This window comes from Girardinichthys multiradiatus, chromosome 11 (assembly GCF_021462225.1).
Source record: "Girardinichthys multiradiatus isolate DD_20200921_A chromosome 11, DD_fGirMul_XY1, whole genome shotgun sequence".
NCBI lineage: Eukaryota > Metazoa > Chordata > Actinopteri > Cyprinodontiformes > Goodeidae > Girardinichthys > Girardinichthys multiradiatus.
Window position 1 is genome coordinate 5,767,716 of NC_061804.1, and position 18,638 is coordinate 5,786,353.

The 18,638-nt window shown below is 39.8% G+C and overlaps 1 long non-coding RNA gene across 1 annotated transcript in view; it reads left to right on the plus strand.

The window, feature by feature from the left end:
* The first annotated feature begins 1,839 nt into the window (after window positions 1-1,839).
* LOC124876832 overlaps window positions 1,840-18,638 on the plus strand; it is a 156,643-nt gene continuing 139,844 nt past the window's right edge. Inside the window, exon 1 of the long non-coding RNA XR_007040384.1 lies at window positions 1,840-2,355. This is a non-coding gene — a long non-coding RNA (uncharacterized LOC124876832). The remainder of the gene's footprint in view (window positions 2,356-18,638) is intronic.

Consider the following 18,638-nt stretch of genomic DNA (forward strand, 5'->3'; position numbering starts at 1 on the left):
TGGGGGGGTGGAGCGTGTCTTGTGCCTGCACTGGAGCTGCTGGTGGGATTTGCTTGACCTGACAGGCCCGGTGCCCCGGCTGGTGCATGTTTCCCTCTCACGAACTGATGGGCTGGGGCTGCTGGCGCTGGCCGAATGGTTGGACGGGCTTGGTGGTGTGCTGTTCTTCTGGCTGTTGTGTCTGAGGGGGGGATCGAGGCGACGTGCTAGAGGGTGGCGTGGGGTTGGCGGTTAGTTTGGACCATGTAGACCTGTCTTTTGTACATGGTCCCCTCTCAAGATGAGGATGGGGGTCGTTGGGGACTGGGGTCGGGGTGGGGGGTCGGGATCCGGGCCGGGGTCACTCAGGTTCGAGCACCAGCCCAGGCTAGCCCAGCCCAGCTTCAGGTGCTTTTGCGGTCTGCCTGTCTCCACCTTTGGAGGGAAGGGGCCTGGGGCCTATGCACTGTGGCTGCTGGGTGGTTTCCCTGGGACTCTCCCCTGCTCTTCTCTGGGGGGATTGCAGTAGTCCCAGCAATTTTTTTCCTGTGCTTTCGGGGGCCTTTGGATGTCTGTGGCTCGGATCTCCTTCTTATCTGTCCTGGGTCCAGGGGGCCAGGTCTGTGGCTCCTCACACTCGCTATTGCATATTTTCATGGAGAAACCTTGTATACACAAGCGCGCTCACACTCTGACCCACAGGTGTTTAGATTCAGGTGTTAACAGATACACAAATGTTCTATATTGAGCTGCATTTACCACTAAATACATCTTGCATCGATAAGTACCGTGCACTTTTTGGTATTCTCTACATCCTTATTTCTTTCCTCCATTCTTTTCTCCTTCTTGCCCCTTTTCCTATTTGCCCACCCTTTCTCTCTTTCGTGCTTCTTTTATTTCCTTTTCATTTCTGTCTCTGTGTCCATAACAACTGAAATAATCCCAAAGCAGTTTCTAATAGTTTCTTTTCATAAATATGAAGCAGAACTTTGAAGAGTTAGCTGTAATGCTCCACTAGTAAAAGTAAATCTGTTGGCCTATTTCTTGGCACTCAGACAATTCTGAACTCTACTCTGCTGGACAGGACATGGTCAAAAAGAAGAAAAAAAAAGAAAAGAAATACCTGCATTGAAGGTGAAGTGTCAGTGTATGTTGAAGTGTTCAGCTAAGATTTAGGAGCATGATCAGATCCCAGCAGGTCAACATTGTGCAGTGTACAAATGTCAGCGTCATTTAGTTCTCCAGCATCCTCCTGTCTCTCTCCTTCTCTCTCTCTCTGGTTTGTTAACGCTCCCTTGTGGAAAGGTCACCTGCTCAGGAGGATCACGGGCCGCCTCTGCCTGATCTCTTCATGATGGAACCGACGCTTGGATCACATCGGTAAATATGTACTCCTGCTGCAGAGTCCCGACCTCCTGCATGCCTTACTCACTATGAAAAAGGTGGAGCAGCTCTTATACGACAGACTTCATCTTGTCAAACTCAAAAAGACTGTGCAAACTTTCATTGAAGAGCTTGTTTGCAAAGTAACCAAGGACATGAGATGAATTGGTTATTCTCAGCACTGCAGGAAATGGATTTACTGAAGTAAATGATTTTGGATTCAAAGAGATTTAACTGGACCCAACTACACTTTTGGTTTTAGTGAATAAACGAATAATTGGTGAATCCGACAAATAATTTCTATTTGCAAAATGATTTTTCTTTATACTTTCTTCAAATTCAGAGGTTTACATACATGATTATACCTTTAACCCTGTTTGAAGGTCCAGCTGATGTTGACATGGCTTTGCAAGTTTTAGATTTTGTTTTGTGTCCTAGAGATGAACATGTTGTTGGGTCATCCTCCATTTTGGTCAGGTAATCGACTGTTACTACACCTCCCAGCATGCGTCACAGCTCAGCATCCGTCGCAGCTCTGATGTCACCAGAATTAAGAAAAACCTGTGGAAACAAACCCTTAACTGCCATTTCCAGTCGTAGTATCACGAGACTACGTTCGGACACACATCTCAGGAAAAACTGAAGCTCATGGGAGGGTTTGCTTTCCTCCACACCGGCCATTCCCGGAAGAGCTTGAAAGCTGGAAATCTGTCTGATACATGAAGATCAGAAGATCCATATCTTGATGGAAGATCATCAGACGTGACCCAGGCACAGGCGAAAACCCACAGAGGTTTTGTTTCCAAGGAGACAAGTTTCCTCCTTATTTTCCAGTTGACTGCAACGGTTCCTCATTTTTTTTCCATTTTGGACGGAGGAGAAGTTGAACGTTTTTGAGCTCGTCATGGACGCATGAGACCCTGGTTCCCCCGTGTTTTTCTTCAGACCCCCGATCCATCCTCAAGCCGGTGAAGAGAAAAAATCTACGTCAAAGTAATTTTGTTCTTTCTATACTAAATCGGATAGGTGTATTTAGAGGTCTGGTGAGGCATAGTTAATGTGAATTGGGATCACCACTAGTTAATCCAAGGTATTAACTTGTTGCATGCAATATTGATTGAACTGTTTATGCTGTACTGTTTTGATTTGCTGTTTTATACTGTTGAACTCAGAAGCATTTACTGCGTTTTAAACAACTGAGCGCTGACTCAGTTGACGTTAAAGTAGATTCTTAAAGCAGACTGAGGCTACGAACTGAGCCTCGTGTTCATGTAATTGTTTGTGGCCCTTTGTGTTCATGGAGTTCCCATCCTGGGGGGTTTTATGACGCACTTATGTGCACTGATAAAGAACTAAAAAGGCGCTGCCTATGTGGAACTCGTTGACTCCCACTATTTCTGTTCATCTTTCCAAGTTAATCCAAATTGTTGTGTTATTTCTCATTTGTATCTTTTACCTGCTCCTCCCTAGCCAGCTCCCTAATTACACTTCACCTGCTCCCCATTTTCTCCTTCCTTTATAAGCAGCTCCCTGACAGACAAACATTGCCAGATTTTCGAAAGCCTTGAGTGAGTAATATCCAGCGTCCTTCCCTGTCTTTTGAATCTGATCTGTTGTGTCTGACTGAGGTTTCGGGTCCTCAGAACCTCTCATTACAATTAGGTGGAAGTTGTTGACCAGAATAGTAGTTTGTAAGAAGGACAATTGGTTTAATAAATTTTCATTTTTTATTTTGTGTAAGATTGATTATCTGTCGAGATAAGGTTAGTGTTCCACACCATTCGGTGAAACGGTTGATAACACACTGACATTTGTCGTGGTTTTGGTTAATAGTTATAAGAATTAACTTCATCCACAGATAAATGACTCCTATACCGACCTGGGCTCAAAGGCCTCTCAAATTGGAAGAAGCCATTAGTCCAAAAGCAATTAAAAAACAGTTTACAAAAGTCAAGGACAAATTTGAAATAAATTTATCACAATGTGTACATTTTTACATAGAAAATATCTGGTTTCATGCCTTACAAATTATATTTAAACAAAATATATTCAGAACATTAATTCAAATTGCTGCATTTTGATAAAATGATCAAAATTTAAAATGAAAACCAAACTTAATAGAGTGAGATTTTATTTTAAAAATGCAGCAAGGAGAGCACTACATACATAAGTAATACCTTTTCCACTGGCTTAATTAGAACATTTAGTTAGGACTGAAAACTTTTACATGGCTGCGCTTTAGAAGTAATGCCAGAGTTAAAGAGCTCTAAAAACTGAGACAATAACTGAAGTGGTCCCAAACCCAAAGAGACACTATCAGACACATTTAACAATCCATCCGACTCTTTTGATTTGGTGCAACCACTCAACTCATCCACATAGCATTTTGTTAGAAATAAGATGCTTTCAGCTTGTGCATCCTGTCCTTAATAAAAAAGCAACCTCCTCTCTAACCGTTTACCATTTGAATGGTCTTATTGTTCAAGATATGCAGAGAGTTTGTGGTGTCACTTAAGGTAGTCAGCACCCATTTTGCTTGCAGAAATGTTTTAACAATTAAACATTAAAATAAGAAATTAGTCGATAATGATCGCACCTGTTTTATTGATGCAATTTACAAAAGTATCTGGCTATAAAACCTACGAGGAACACTACAGCAGCTCAGAAGGGACACTGAAAGCCTGAAGCATGAATCATTATTTATAAAAAGGGCCCGTGTCTTATGTGCATTAGTGTCGAATACAAAGTGTGCTTCTCTCTTTCTCCTCAGGCAGCATATGAATATAAATGATGGCATTTTATTCTGTAAGAATCCAGGCATGAGCTTGCGCTCGCTCAGACACTCACATTATGTAGCTGTCTGCACAAAGCCAGCACACAGCGCATATGGATGTCAGAAAAATGCATGATGAGCTTTTTAAAAAATATAAAGTGCTTTCAGCTCCAGCTTGCAAGATGTGTGGGTGTGTACGTATGTTTGTGACAGAGTGTCTTGCTGGTTTTGGTGGGCTTTATAAATAAACTTCACTTGACTTGATGTGTATCACAGGAGTCCATGTTTGCTCACAGGAAATCTATACCCTCTGAAAAAATCTTGAGTACTTCTTAGGTTTGGATAACTATCAAAAACATTTGTATTTTTAGCCATTATTCATTCCGTCCATCCATCCCCCCGTCTGTCCATCCATCCGAAATGTAGACTACTCACAGTTGAAATATCTGCTTTAATCATTCAGTGGTGAACCTTTGTATTTATAAAATATTTAATTTAGTTTAATGAATTTAATTTATACCAATAAATGACCCTAATTTAAATCTCTATTCATTTCACTTGGCTCAAAAGGAGCTGATAGAACCAGTCAGTCAGTCATTTTGTATACGGCTTCTTCTATAGTGGGTCACAGTGAAGCTGGTGTCTATCTCCAGCAGTCTACAGGCGAGAGGCAGGGTACACCCTGGACAGGTCGCCAGTGCATTGCAGGGCAACACAGAGACACATACAGGTCCTTCTCAAAATATTAGCATATTGTGATAAAGTTCATTATTTTCCATAATGTCATGATGAAAATTTAACATTCATATATTTTAGATTCATTGCACACTAACTGAAATATTTCAGGTCTTTTATTGTCTTAATACGGATGATTTTGGCATACAGCTCATGAAAACCCAAAATTCCTATCTCACAAAATTAGCATATCATTAAAAGGCTCTCTAAACGAGCTATGAACCTAATCATCTGAATCAACAAGTTAACTATAAACACCTGCAAAAGATTCCTGAGGCCTTTAAAACTCCCAGCCTGGTTCATCACTCAAAACCCCAATCATGGGTAAGACTGCCGACCTGACTGCTGTCCAGAAGGCCACTATTGACACCCTCAAGCAAGAGGGTAAGACACAGAAAGACATTTCTGAATGAATAGGCTGTTCCCAGAGTGCTGTATCAAGGCACCTCAGTGGGAAGTCTGTGGGAAGGAAAAAGTGTGGCAGAAAACGCTGCACAACGAGAAGAGGTGACCGGACCCTGAGGAAGATTGTGGAGAAGGGCCGATTCCATACCTTGGGGGACCTGCGGAAGCAGTGGACTGAGTCTGGAGTAGAAACATCCAGAGCCACCGTGCACAGGCGTGTGCAGGAAATGGGCTACAGGTGCCGCATTCCCCAGACTTGGGCTACAGAGAAGCAGCACTGGACTGTTGCTCAGTGGTCCAAAGTACTTTTTTCGGATGAAAGCAAATTCCGCATGTTATTCGGAAATCAAGGTGCCAGAGTCTGGAGGAAGACTGGGGAGAAGGAAATGCCAAAATGCCAGAAGTCCAGTATCAAGTACCCACAGTCAGTGATGGTCTGGGGTGCCGTGTCAGCTGCTGGTGTTGGTCCACTGTGTTTTATCAAGGGCAGGGTCAATGCAGCTAGCTATCAGGAGATTTTGGAGCACTTCATGCTTCCATCTGCTGAAAATCTTTTTGGAGATGAAGATTTCATTTTTCAGCACGACCTGGCACCTGCTCACAGTGCCAAAACCACTGGTAAATGGTTTACTGACCATGGTATCACTGTGCTCAATTGGCCTGCCAACTCTCCTGACCTGAACCCCATAGAGAATCTGTGGGATATTGTGAAGAGAACGTTGAGAGACTCAAGACCCAACACTCTGGATGAGCTAAAGGCCGCTATCGAAGCATCCTGGGCCTCCATAAGACCTCAGCAGTACCACAGGCTGATTGCCTCCATGCCACGCCGCATTGAAGCAGTCATTTCTGCAAAAGGATTCCCGACCAAGTATTGAGTGCATAACTGTACATGATTATTTGAAGGTTGACGTTTTTTGTATAAAAAACACTTTTCTTTTATTGGTCGGATGAAATATGCTAATTTTGTGAGATAGGAATTTTGGGTTTTCATGAGCTGTATGCCAAAATCATCCGTATTAAGACAATAAAAGACCTGAAATATTTCAGTTAGTGTGCAATGAATCTAAAATATATGAATGTTAAATTTTCATCATGACATTATGGAAAATAATGAACTTTATCACAATATGCTAATATTTTGAGAAGGACCTGTAGGACAAACAACCATGCACACACTCATTCACACCTAAGGACAATTTAAAGAAACCAATTAAAAAAAAGATAACAGTCATGTTTTTGGACTGTGGGAGGAAGCTGGAGTACCCAGAGAGAACACACACATGCACAGAAGAACATGCAAACTCCATGCAGAAAAACCCCCAGCCAGGAGTTGAACCCAGGACCATCTTGCTGCAAGACAACAGTGCTACCAACTGTGCCACTGTGCAACCCTTAACACAAATCACAAAGTCTAATTATGAAAGACTCAATAACCATGGGCTTGAAATATCTTCATTTAGTGATTTATTATATGCTTAAAACTAAAATCATTGGCATCCTCCAGAACATGATTATTTTATCCTCAGTAATTGAGACAGCATTGAAAGTAAATGTGGAACCTGATCTGTTTTTGGACTGTTTTAATGCAGCTGAGCTTTCTGAGTTATCAAAAATATTAACTTCCTCTAAATCTTCAACTTGTATAATGGACCCATTCCCAACCAAATTATTGATTACCAGCCCCATTTTAGATATGAATAATTTATCCTTAGTAATTGGATCAGTACCACAGGCTTTTAAGGTAGCTGCAATCAAACCGTAACTTAATCAACCTTCGCTTGATTAAGATGACTTAATAAATTACAGACCTATATCCAATCTTCCGTTTTTATCTAAAATTCTTGAGAAAATAGTTGCTAATCAAATGTGTGAGCATTTATACAGCAATGACCTGTTTGAAGAGTTTCAGTCAGGTTTCAGAGCTCATCATAGCACTGAAACAGCTCTGCTGAAAGTCACTAATGATATTCTTATGGCCTCAGATAATGGACTTGTGTCTGTACTTGTCCTCTTAGATCTCAGTGCTGCATTTGATCCAGTCGATCATAATATTCTTTTAGAAAGGCTGGAATATGCTGGAGGGATCAGGGGAACAGCGCTAGGCTGGTTTAAATCTTATCTGTCTGACAGAATCCAGTTTGTTCATGTAAATGATAAATCATCTTTAAACTCCAGGGTTAATTGTGGAGTACCACAGGGTTATTTATCTATAAATCCTGACAACCCCAACCAGTTAGATAGACTACAGACATGACTTGAAGACATAAAAACCTGGATGACTTTCAATTTTCAGCTTCTAAATTCAGACAAATCAGAGGTTGTTATCTTAGGATAGGAGTCTTTGAAAAAGAAACTGCTTAGTCAGTCAATTAATATGGAATAAGTCCAGAATAGAATTTAAATTCTCCTCATATATAAAGCCCTTAATGATCTAGCTCCATCATACATCAGAGATCTGATTGTTCCATATGTTCCTAACAGAGCACTTCGTTCTCAGACTGCAGGTTTACTGGTGGTTCCTAGAGTCTCTGGAAGTAGAATGGGAGGCAGATCCTTTAGTTATCAGGCTCTTCTCCTGTGGAACCAGCTCCCAGTTTTAGTCCGTGAGGCAGACACGGTGGTGGCAGACAGCTGCTCACACTGAGCCTGGTTCTGTTGGAGGTTTCTTCCTGCTTAAAGGGAGTTTTCCTTTCCACTGTCTCTACATGTTCATCCAGGAGGAGTGAATGCTGCAAGTCACTGACACAATGCAATCTGATGGGTTTCCTTAGATAGAAAACTTTTTAACCAATATGAATGATAAACTGAATTTGACTGCATTGTTTGATAAGTAGGATCAACTGGAATGTATGTACCTGACCTGAAATCTGTATGATTCAATTGAATTGACTTTGAAACGTGCCTTGAGACGACATGTGTTGTGAATTGGCGCTATATAAATAAATGAATTAAGTTGAAATAAATAAATAATGTAAACCCCTTGAGAGGCAAGAATGTGTTTTACAGTTGTGACGAGGCAGGGTTCAGGCTTAAGGGTATGTGAAAGTGTGGAAAACTCACATTTATTTTTCAAAACTTTGTTGTATATATTATTTGGATGCACAATTAAAGTCAACTATTGTACATTTTTGTGCTTGAAAAGGGTATTGATGGACTAACCTGTAAAAGCCACTGTTTGGAGTGTAAAGTTTCAAGTGCTTAAGCTAGAATTTTGGTCCTTGCTTGTCTTGCCTGAGAAAAAAAAAAAAGCCTAAAGGACTTAAAGCAAAAGGCCAGCTCAGCCAAGATGAGGTCAAATAGATGGTTAAAGTTGTTACCATGAGGGTTGGGTTTCAGTAACTAGGTTTCTATAAAGATGTCATAATTTTTAAGGAAATTAAACTTGCTGAACTTTGGTTGTGAACCTAATCAAATCCTGTTTAAAGCCCATAAACATTGTCCTGGTGTTGTTCTTGTCATTTAGTTGTTATGTACCAACACCAAAGGGCCAAAAGTGTGATTTGATACATGAAATCTAATCACCTCTAAACCTATTGTGAGATGTTGGCTCACACTTACCTACCAACCTCCTCTTTTGCTATGCTCATAGGTGTAATGTACAATCTTTGTAACATAGAACTGTTTATAATAACATTCATTTCACCCTTTAGTCTTTCTGTGGCCTTCTTTTTAATATCATATTCTCTGCTTTTCTCACTCACTTTCCCTTCTTTTCTCCCTGACAGGTCTCAGACAGAGGAGTCACAAACCGCATTAACCTTTAAGAGCTAAAAATCAATGTCCTGTTGTTAATTTGTGCTAATTTGCTTCCACTTAGTTTTACAGCAGGCTTCTTCTATCCTCCCACCCTTAATTTTACAACATCTGCTTGCAGCTCATGAGCGCATATGGCAGCCCTATTGCCTGCATGCCTGCAGACATTAAGTAGTTTAGGCGTTCTTTAATATATACCTTCCCTGGCCTGAGGCCAGTTATGCAGCAAAAAATAACCTTTTGTTTTTTTACATTTTGCCTCAGTGGAAAAGTTACAAGACAGAAAGGTGTAAATAAAAATCTTGTAAAGTAAAATGTCCTCCTGTACTCACTGCAGCTGAATAAATCAAGTTTGGAATCCAAATGGAAAAATCTGATAGAATTTTAAAATAAAGGAATTTTTTAAAGTTATTTGTTTGGAGAAATCAGGGGAATAAAGGTGGAAACCCATGAACATCAATGTGTGACTCCGAGCCTTTTTATACAGTGCAAAGGTTTTCACACCTCTTGAACTTGAACTTTTCCACATTTTGTCACAAACTTCAGAGTAAGTAATTGGAGTTTTATGGGACAGGCTACCTCAAAGTAGTACATAATTGTGAGGAAAAACTCATACTGGATGGAAACATTAATGTTCAAGTTAGATTTAGGGTCTCTGACTGGGCCTTTCTAACACATTAATATGCTTTGATCAAAACCATTCTATTTTAGCTTTGGCTATATATTTTGGTCATTGTTCTTGTGGAAAGTGAATCTCCACCCCTGACTAAAGTCTACTGCAGTTTCCAACATGTTTTCTTCCAGTACTAAACTATATTAAGCTCCTTCAAACTTCTAACTTCAACTCTGACAAGCTTCCCTGTCCTTGCTGAAAATAGCATCCCCACTGCACTGCACTACTAGCACCATGTTTCACAATGGGGGTGGGGGAGTTCAGAGTGATATGCTTAATATGATTTGGTTTTATCTGACAAGAGCACCTTCATTTAAATGCTACAAGGCCCAAAGCACTCTGAAAATAGAACTTCTTATGGTTTTTACTTTTAACAGTGGTTTTCATCTTGGCATAACCGATTTGTACAGTGCAACTAGTTTTTCACCTGAGTTGTGGATCTGTGCAGCTAATCCAGAGTTACCACAGGCCTCTTGGCCATACACTTTCCAATTTTTGGAAAAGCTTGATTTATTGTTATTTAACCTAACCATGCTTTAAACCTCCACAGTTTTATCTCTGACCTGTCTGCTGTGTTCCTTAGTCTCCATGAAGCAATTTGATCCCTAATGGGGACATATCATGCAAAATCCACCTTTTTAGCTCTTAAACACATTTTTTGTTTATTGGGTGTCTCTGAAAATCTAGAAAATTTGAATTTAGTGACTCCAGATCCTGCAATAATATATTTAGATGCTTTTTGGGTCATATTTGGTCAGTCTGTTCAGATTTTTCCATTTCCTATTATGATTCGTTCTGTTACGTCACAGCATTTTCTGTCAAACCTCTAAAGATGGTCATGGACTTCCGGCTAACCAATCCAGTGAATCCGCCATTTTCTTTCTCGCAGTATTCTTGTAGTTCAAGTTGAAGGATGCCGAAGCAGCAAGCGGAAAAATCTGAATGTTCTGTTGTCAGGTATATTAACCCACACCAGTCATTACACCGTCCCCCAGGATCAGAACCTCTGCCTGGTGAAATTTTATTTTTCATGGAAACGTGCCGACATCAATGGGGTTTGCGAGAAGCACTTTCAGGGAGGAGTGTTTCAGCAACCTCGGCCAGTATGAAGGAGGATTAGCCGGAAGGCTCCGTCTGGCTGAGGGGTCAGTTTCTGTCTATGGAAGCAACGAACAGAGTAGAGAGGTCAGCTGCAGATAACGGTAAAATGTTATAGAAAAAGCTCAGAAAAACCTGAGCTGAGTGGCTGGTTATTTATAAGTAAAAATCAAAGTTTTAACCTTGTCTTGCATTTCACTCAACATAGGTCTGGACAGTTGTATTCTTTATCCATTTTTGATTTAGTCATTGATGGTTGACAAAACTAATTCTTTAGAATAAACAGCTACTGAACTCAATTCACCTCAGTAGTGACTAAACTCACAAATATTCATGTTTAGTGAAATAAGCTACTTAAAAATTTGGAGGAATGTCCGCATTTGTTTATCAGGCTGCTGCAGCGTCATCCTCTGACCTCTCCGATGTAGGTGAGCCGCGAACAAGAAAAGGCCAAATCCCACTGAGAGCACCATCTGAAGTCAGAAACTTGTCCATATGTTTATGCATAATAATCATCTCTCAAGCCTGTTTGTCAGCTCATAGGTTTGCAAGAGAGTGCTTGCAAGCATGTGGGTGTGTGTTCAGCGTGCCTACTTAAAAACCAGCAGCGGGTTTTGTCCCCTTGTTATTGCTGAATCTCATGCAGATAATTCAGAGTCGCGCTGTGTTTGGAAGTCAGTCCTGGAATCCAAAGCGGGACCTGTATCAAATAGATTTCTGAGCTCGAGTTCTGGTTGTTAAATTAGTGTAGAGAAAGTGAATAAAGTTGGAGGTTAATAAAGATATATAAATTAGGGATGAATTGGGAAACAGATGGGGATTCTGATGGGTAGTTTCTGATGGGTACTTTGAGTCTGATCTTTCACATCAACGTTCTTGCAAGATCCTCCACAGCTCCAAATTGCAGTCATAAGCCAATAAAGAAAATATTGGTGAAAATATTGGGGCATATCTGCAATTAAAAAGACCCTTTGGGTATACATTTTTGTGACAAAACTTTCATGAGTTTCCATTTTGAAATACCTGCAAAGCCATCTAGGAATGCTGAAGTGCAAGCAGTAGACATAAACTGGTAGCTACAGCTTTTCCAGAGAGCGTAGAAGAGGATTCAGGTGAATCAAATATCTTCAGCTTTAAAGTTAGACAAGAAATATACGATTTTTGTTCAAATTTTGACTGCACAATTGGTGAAGAACACTCTACCACCACAAGTACAGAAGGAACAAGACAAAGAAAAGGTCTAACCCCCCAAAAAACATTCCTAGAGATTAGGCATAGAGTTTTGTAAGGGATGTGTATTGCTCCCCATCTAGTCTCTAGATTGAAAAGAAAAATTGATTTGTCTATACTGACCTCGATGTGTCAACATTTGGATAGACCACAGATTTTCCAAAGACCCGGTGCTTTTTTCTCTATAGTCTGGCATCTGAGGCTGTTCAGTCTATCCGCTAACAGCTCCTTTTTTAAATTGGCCTTTATTTATACAGGCTAAGTCTCGTTGAGAAATAAATTCTCATTTTCAAAATAGACCTGTTCCAACTTTTTTCCTGAAAGTCAAATTAACGCTTGGTCATAAAAAGTAATAGTCATACAGTGCCTATTTGGTCCCCTTGAACTTTTCAACCTCTTGCCACATTTCAGGCTTCAAACATAAAGATATAAATGTCAGGATGTGATGTTTTGGACTCTGTTTGTGGTTTTGTGTTTTTGTTTACCTTTTAGTTAGATGTTCTTACTTGTGTTTTGTATTCATGTTAGTTGTGGTTTCTTGTTTATGGTTTTGTATTTGTGTTTTCTATTTTTTCCTACAGTTCTAGTTTTCTTCTGCCCCCCAGTGTGTTCTCTCACCCTTTGTTCCCTTGGCGTTGCTCTCTTGTTCTTTGAATGGTTTCATTATTATTATTATTATTATTATTATTAGTCCTCCGGTCCCCTTTAGCCTTTTTCCTCTTGTTTATCCTTGTTCTCTATTTTCTCTTTTATAGGTTACCTTTAGTTATTGTTTACTTTTATTCTAGTCCTCGTTTCCTCTGCTTCACCCTCAGTTTTGGTTCAGTCAGTGTTTGTTTAGGGTTGTTTATTTTTTAGTCAGGGTTCTCTTTTGGTTCCTATTCTGTTAAGTGCTTAGGTTGTTGTGTTCCCTCGAGGTTCTCAGTTTCCTTTAGTTCATGTTATTCTTGATTCTTATGTTTTATTTATCTTTGTTTATAGTTTTGTTTTAGGTCTGCTCGGTGTCTTGTTAATTACTTGTATTAGTTTCACCTGTTCCCTCTGCCTCCCAGCCTCCTTGTGTCACCTGTTCCCTGTTCCTCTGATTACCTGCCTTATTGTTTTCTTGTCCACCTTTGTCTGTATTTAAGTATGCCTTCGTCCTTTGTTCCATGCGGTGTCATTATGTTTCTTCCATGTCCTCGTGAGATGTCTTTTGGATTTTTGTACAGGATTATCTTGTCACCCTGCACCTCATCTTCATGTGAGTTATCTCTTAAAATTAAAGTTGGAGTTTGATCCCACTCTGCTTCCTCCATGCTTGTCTGCCTCTGGTCCACCACAAAATACCTCAATTATGACAATAAAATTCAAATTTTTTGTGAAGAATCAACAACAAGTGGGACATAATCATGAAGTGGAATGAAATTTATTGGATGTGTCAAATGTTTTAACAAATAAAAAACTGAAAAGTGGGGTGTACAATATTATTCGGCCCCTTTACTTTCAGTGCAGCAAACTCACTCCAGAGATTCATAGAGGATCTCTGAATGATCCAATCTTGTCCCAAATGGCTGATGATGATAAATAGAATCCACCTGTGTGTAATCAAGTCTCCGTATAAATGCACCTGCTCTGTGATAGTCTCAGGGTTCTGTTCAAAGCACAGAGAGCATCATGAAGACCAAGGAACACACCAGGCAGGTCCGAGATACTGTTGTGGAGAAGTTTAGCTAATCAAAGTCAGGCTCACTGTTGCCAACTCCTCAAAACGTCCTAAACGTCACTAGAAATTCGCTAGATGATGTCATGTAATTTGTAATTGTGAACCAGGCTGTTGGAGAGCGGAATATCAACGTTGACAAGACAACAAGTGAGTAAAAAACGCTAAATATGTTTAGAACTACAAATTAACTTTATGTAATAATTTCATAACTTTAACGCTTTGCCTGAACCCACACTACATACATAAGTTTTGTTAAAATATAGTAAATAAATTAAGTTATATTTACATTGTAATTACATCCGGGTTTGTAAACCAGGACTGGAGCAGAAACTGTTTTACACATGCGTGATTCATTTTCAATGTGAACAATAAGTTGACTGGGTCTCTTCTCTGCTTTGACTGCAGGCAGGTTTGTTGCATGACAAGGCCAGTTTGAGATTGCACCTGTCAGTGTTCGGAAAGTTTGAGGGACTCATGTCTGCACTCGCTGCTGCTGAGTTTATTAACAGCAGAACGATAGGTGCTTTCACATGTAGTAGCTAAAGTCTCCAGTAACATAAAATGTCAATAAATGTATCACTAGTCACTTTTTTGAAAAAAAAAAGTTGCTAGATTGGTAGAGAGGTCTGAAAAGTCTAAATATAGCGACAAAGTCACTAAGTTGGCAGCAGTGGTCCAGCTAACAGACATTATAGCTAACAGTTATGCAGAGCAGGACCCACTCAAGCAGATTAAAACCATGCCAAACATTTTGCAACAGCTCAAATATAAAGGTCTTGGTATTGTTAAATGTTTAACCTCACTTCCTCTTGTCACTTTTTATTATCAAATATCTTGGGAAAAGTGCTACAGAGTTGTTTTGTTTAATAATACATCTTTTTTATTTTGACTAGAGGAAATACGCTTTAGAATGGATCCTGCTCCGAGCAGCTGGCTGCTCCATGAAACTTCACCCTCAATCTCTGAGGTGGGAGTAAGATGCAAACGGCTCTACCCCATACAATCCAACTGCAAATTAAACAAAACGAGCTACGGTTGACGAGACAACAGTTGTCTTCAAAAATTGATAAATGACAGGTTGTGATATCAGCAGGCATAAGAACTGGTTTGAAAGGTAGAGCAACTGCTTGTAGGCTGGATTTAAATGAAGGATATCACATGAAGGATGAGATACATTTTAGATTGAATTGGTTTCTAGAACTTTAAATTTTAAGGATGAAAATTCAAGCTTCAGTTCTATTTTAACCAATCTGTTTATTTTGTATTTTCTGGATGGAACAACTGCTGTGGATAGCTTCCCTGTGCTCAGTCTTTCTCCCTCTTCACTGCTTCCCACATTTCCCCATCATCCCAGTTTCTCTGTTTCCCATTCCGACTTCTGCCTCTTTTTGTGGTTAATAGTCAAGTATCTGCCTGCGAAGCTGATGAGGCCCATTAGTGTGAGTGAGCCGCAACAAAGCAGGATCACAGCTCTGCAGTGTAATGTGATGAGCTTCCTCTCACTTATCAATTCCAGGAAGCATTAGAGGAGTGCAGGAGGAAAAACTCTCATTTCATACACCTATAATTAAATGACACAGACGGCTTGATAGTCCCTGGACCATTGTGAATCCAAATTACACAATGTAATGAAGGAAAGCCCTTTGAAAATGAAGGTTAGGCTGAATCATCGTTGAACTTCTCGGTACAAATTCTAGGAGGCAGTACTCATTGGGTATTAAAGATGAAATTAACCTTTTACCTTTGTCCACCAAAAATAGATATTACATGTATTGTTTTTTTAAGTCAAACAAGTTAAACGGTCAGCCAGCTTACATAGTAGTTAGGTAATATTCACAGAAATGCCAGAGTAGGCCCCAGAATGAAAGAAAAAGTAAAAAAAGACTTTACAAAACACGTCAGTTCCTTTAGAAAACCTGTTCAAGTCGGTCATGGTATACTGAGAAAAGGGGGGTTGCCATTTTTAACCTCCACAGCTGAAAGGGGGGTAGGTTACTGAGCCAAGAGGGTGAGTACATGTGAAGCGGGGGAGTTAATGCAAGCTACTTTCGATTAAGGCCAATCCTAGCATCATTATCACAAGTCGTGGCCAACTTGAGTTGTTAACTTGTGACTTAAAGAGAGTCCATCTCTAGGAGCATTTATTCAATAGAAGCCTGACAGGACAGAGTTGAGAGAGAAGGGTAAGGCCTGCACCAGATGGCCCAATCCCTTGAATTGAACCCAGTACAGCTACATCAAGGACAACAGCCTCTGAACATGGTGGACGAGATCGGCCAACTGAGGCACACAGCACAGCACCTCAGGCAAACATACTTTAATTAGTAGTCTATAGGTGAAGGAGTTCAGCAATCTTAGTCTCTTCCCAAGTGTTGCCAGAGTGGAACCAGAGATTGATAGATGGAGCTGGCTCTGTGTGTGACTATTTTCACTCTTAGTGAAGAAGGAGCCTGGTAGAAAGGTGAAGATGTTGATTTACACATTTACAGATCATATGGATCATAACCAAAAGGCCAAGATTCCAGGTACAAATGAGGAGACTGCCAGGCAAAACCGGAACCCTCTGGAAGGAGTAAATGTTTTATCCCTCCCAGACTGGGTATGCATTGGGATTCCTTATGAAGACCTATGATAGATAGATAGATAGATAGATAGATAGATAGATAGATCCAGCCATCATTTGCCTTTTTATAAACAGAAAAGATGAACATTGTGTAGAAAATTCTTGCAAACCTATGGAGGCTTTTTTAACCCTGGATTTTTCAGCCATGACTGAAAACACATTCAGCCCACAGATTTAGTTTGGCTCAGGAGGTTCTGCTAATGGGACACCTTGCTATTTGGACCAAGAAGTCTCCATGGAATCAAAAAGGCCCAGAAACTCTCAGCTGTTAATTGTAAATTAAAGTTGCACAAAAACACAGAGGTTTTTCTTAAGACTATCACAACAACGAAACTAAAGAGGAGATCAAGTTAGAGTTTTGACAGATTCTTCCTTTCTGAAAGGTGAATTCTATTTTCAAGTTAATGACAGTTTCCATTTGTGGGTTTTAACTGTCCTTTTAAATAAATGTAATCAATTTAAGTGTAGTTGAATTTTGAGCTGGTGTACTGAAACAGTATTATCTTTATTAGTTTCAGCTGATGCTCAACCTGACAAACTTGTGTTTCTCTAGTTAAATAATAAAAAGTCGGCCTCCAAACAGGAGGAATCAATCAGTTCAAGACAAACAACCAAATCTGGAAAGTCTCTGTTTTTGAAAACTGTGAGAACTTTAAGGCTTTTCTTGGCAGAAGAAACAAGGCTGCTTGATATAGAAAAAACCACAAAGTCAGCGTTAACATTAGCTTCTATTCAAAATGTTAAACTGTACGAGCAGCGTTAAGGGTTATAAATCATGTTTCTGCCATAAAATGTGGTGCTTGAGGACTGAAATGCAATCAAGCGAAGAAGGCTGAAAGCAAGACCTGACCAATAAGAAATCCAATGCATATTTAGAAAGATGGGACCATAGAGGCCTAGGAAACCACATTTACTGGAAGATCTGACAAAGTGTCAATGAACAGCAAGGAAGGAGAAGGGAGAGCGGCTGCAGTTCAGTAAGTTAGAAACACACAGAGCAGACAGGAGATATCAAAGATCAAAACTATGAAGGAAAATTAGTTAAGAACATGCCAGACTGCAAAATCTTTATTGTGAATATGGGCTCAGAAGCTTCAGAAAGCTTTCCTGAGGTTGTTTGACACCATCAAGGCTGGTGTAATTTGGTGAGGAGGTTTGTTGGAGGTGTGATGACTCAAGAAAAGGAATGGTCATCTAACAACTAGAGGGTCAAGGTTCAATCTTTGAGTTTAATGTGTTCAGTTGGGTTCATTAGTGGGTGTGTCTATAATGCCATACACTGACTGTAGTCTTAAATAACCATAAAACCATATAGACAAAGAACCGATCCTTCATAGCTGCACATAGTAAAGAAAATTGGTAAAGACTTTAAAATTTTTTAAATGTAACCTTAAGAAAATGAAAACAGACTACAGATTTCACACTGTTAATATTTATTATTGTGTGGGAACAATTACGTACACAAATGACTGAAGAGCTTGTAATACCACTTTTAGCAGCAATAACTCTCAGTATTGAGTTTGCATGTCACTTAATCACTCTCACATTGTTGTCAAGAAATTTTGGCTCACTCTGGTTTCCAACATTGCTTCAGCTTATTGAGACTTCCAGACATTTGCTCTGGCACAACTCTCTTAAGGTCCCATCACAGAGTTTCAGTCAGGCTGAGGACTGGATTTGGCTGGACTATTGCAAATCCTTAGTTACTTTCAATCTCACTGTGCTGTAGGTTCATAGCTGTGTTTGGAATCATTGTCTTGTTTATGACCCAGTTGGGCTAAGCTTCAGCTCTCAGTCAGATGGGCTCACATTTACTTTTAAAATAGGAGGTGTTGGTGCTGTTCATTATGTCCAAGCGTCAGTACATTGGTCTCATTTGTCCAAAACAAATTGTTCCAGACGCCATGCAGCATTGCTAACTCAGGTTATGCTCCCATGTTATTTTAAGAAAAAAGAAGTTTCCCTCCTTCAAGCAAGCCACATCTGTTCAGTATTTTTTATTATCCTGTCAGCTTTAAATTATGTTTTTAGAGTCTGAGATGAATCCGTTGTTTTAGTTTGAGGCCTCGTCTGAACTCTGGATGAATTGTTTGGAAATGTTCCTATAACCCTTCCCAGATTGATGGAGAGCAACAGCTCCTGCTCTAATGTCCTTATTGCTGACAAACTTTGCAAAAAGATATGGTTTCTTGACCAAATATTAACAATAAATATTTTACAAGTGTAGTTCTTAATTTATGACCTTAATCAAGATAAATTGCTCAAATATTTTTTGACT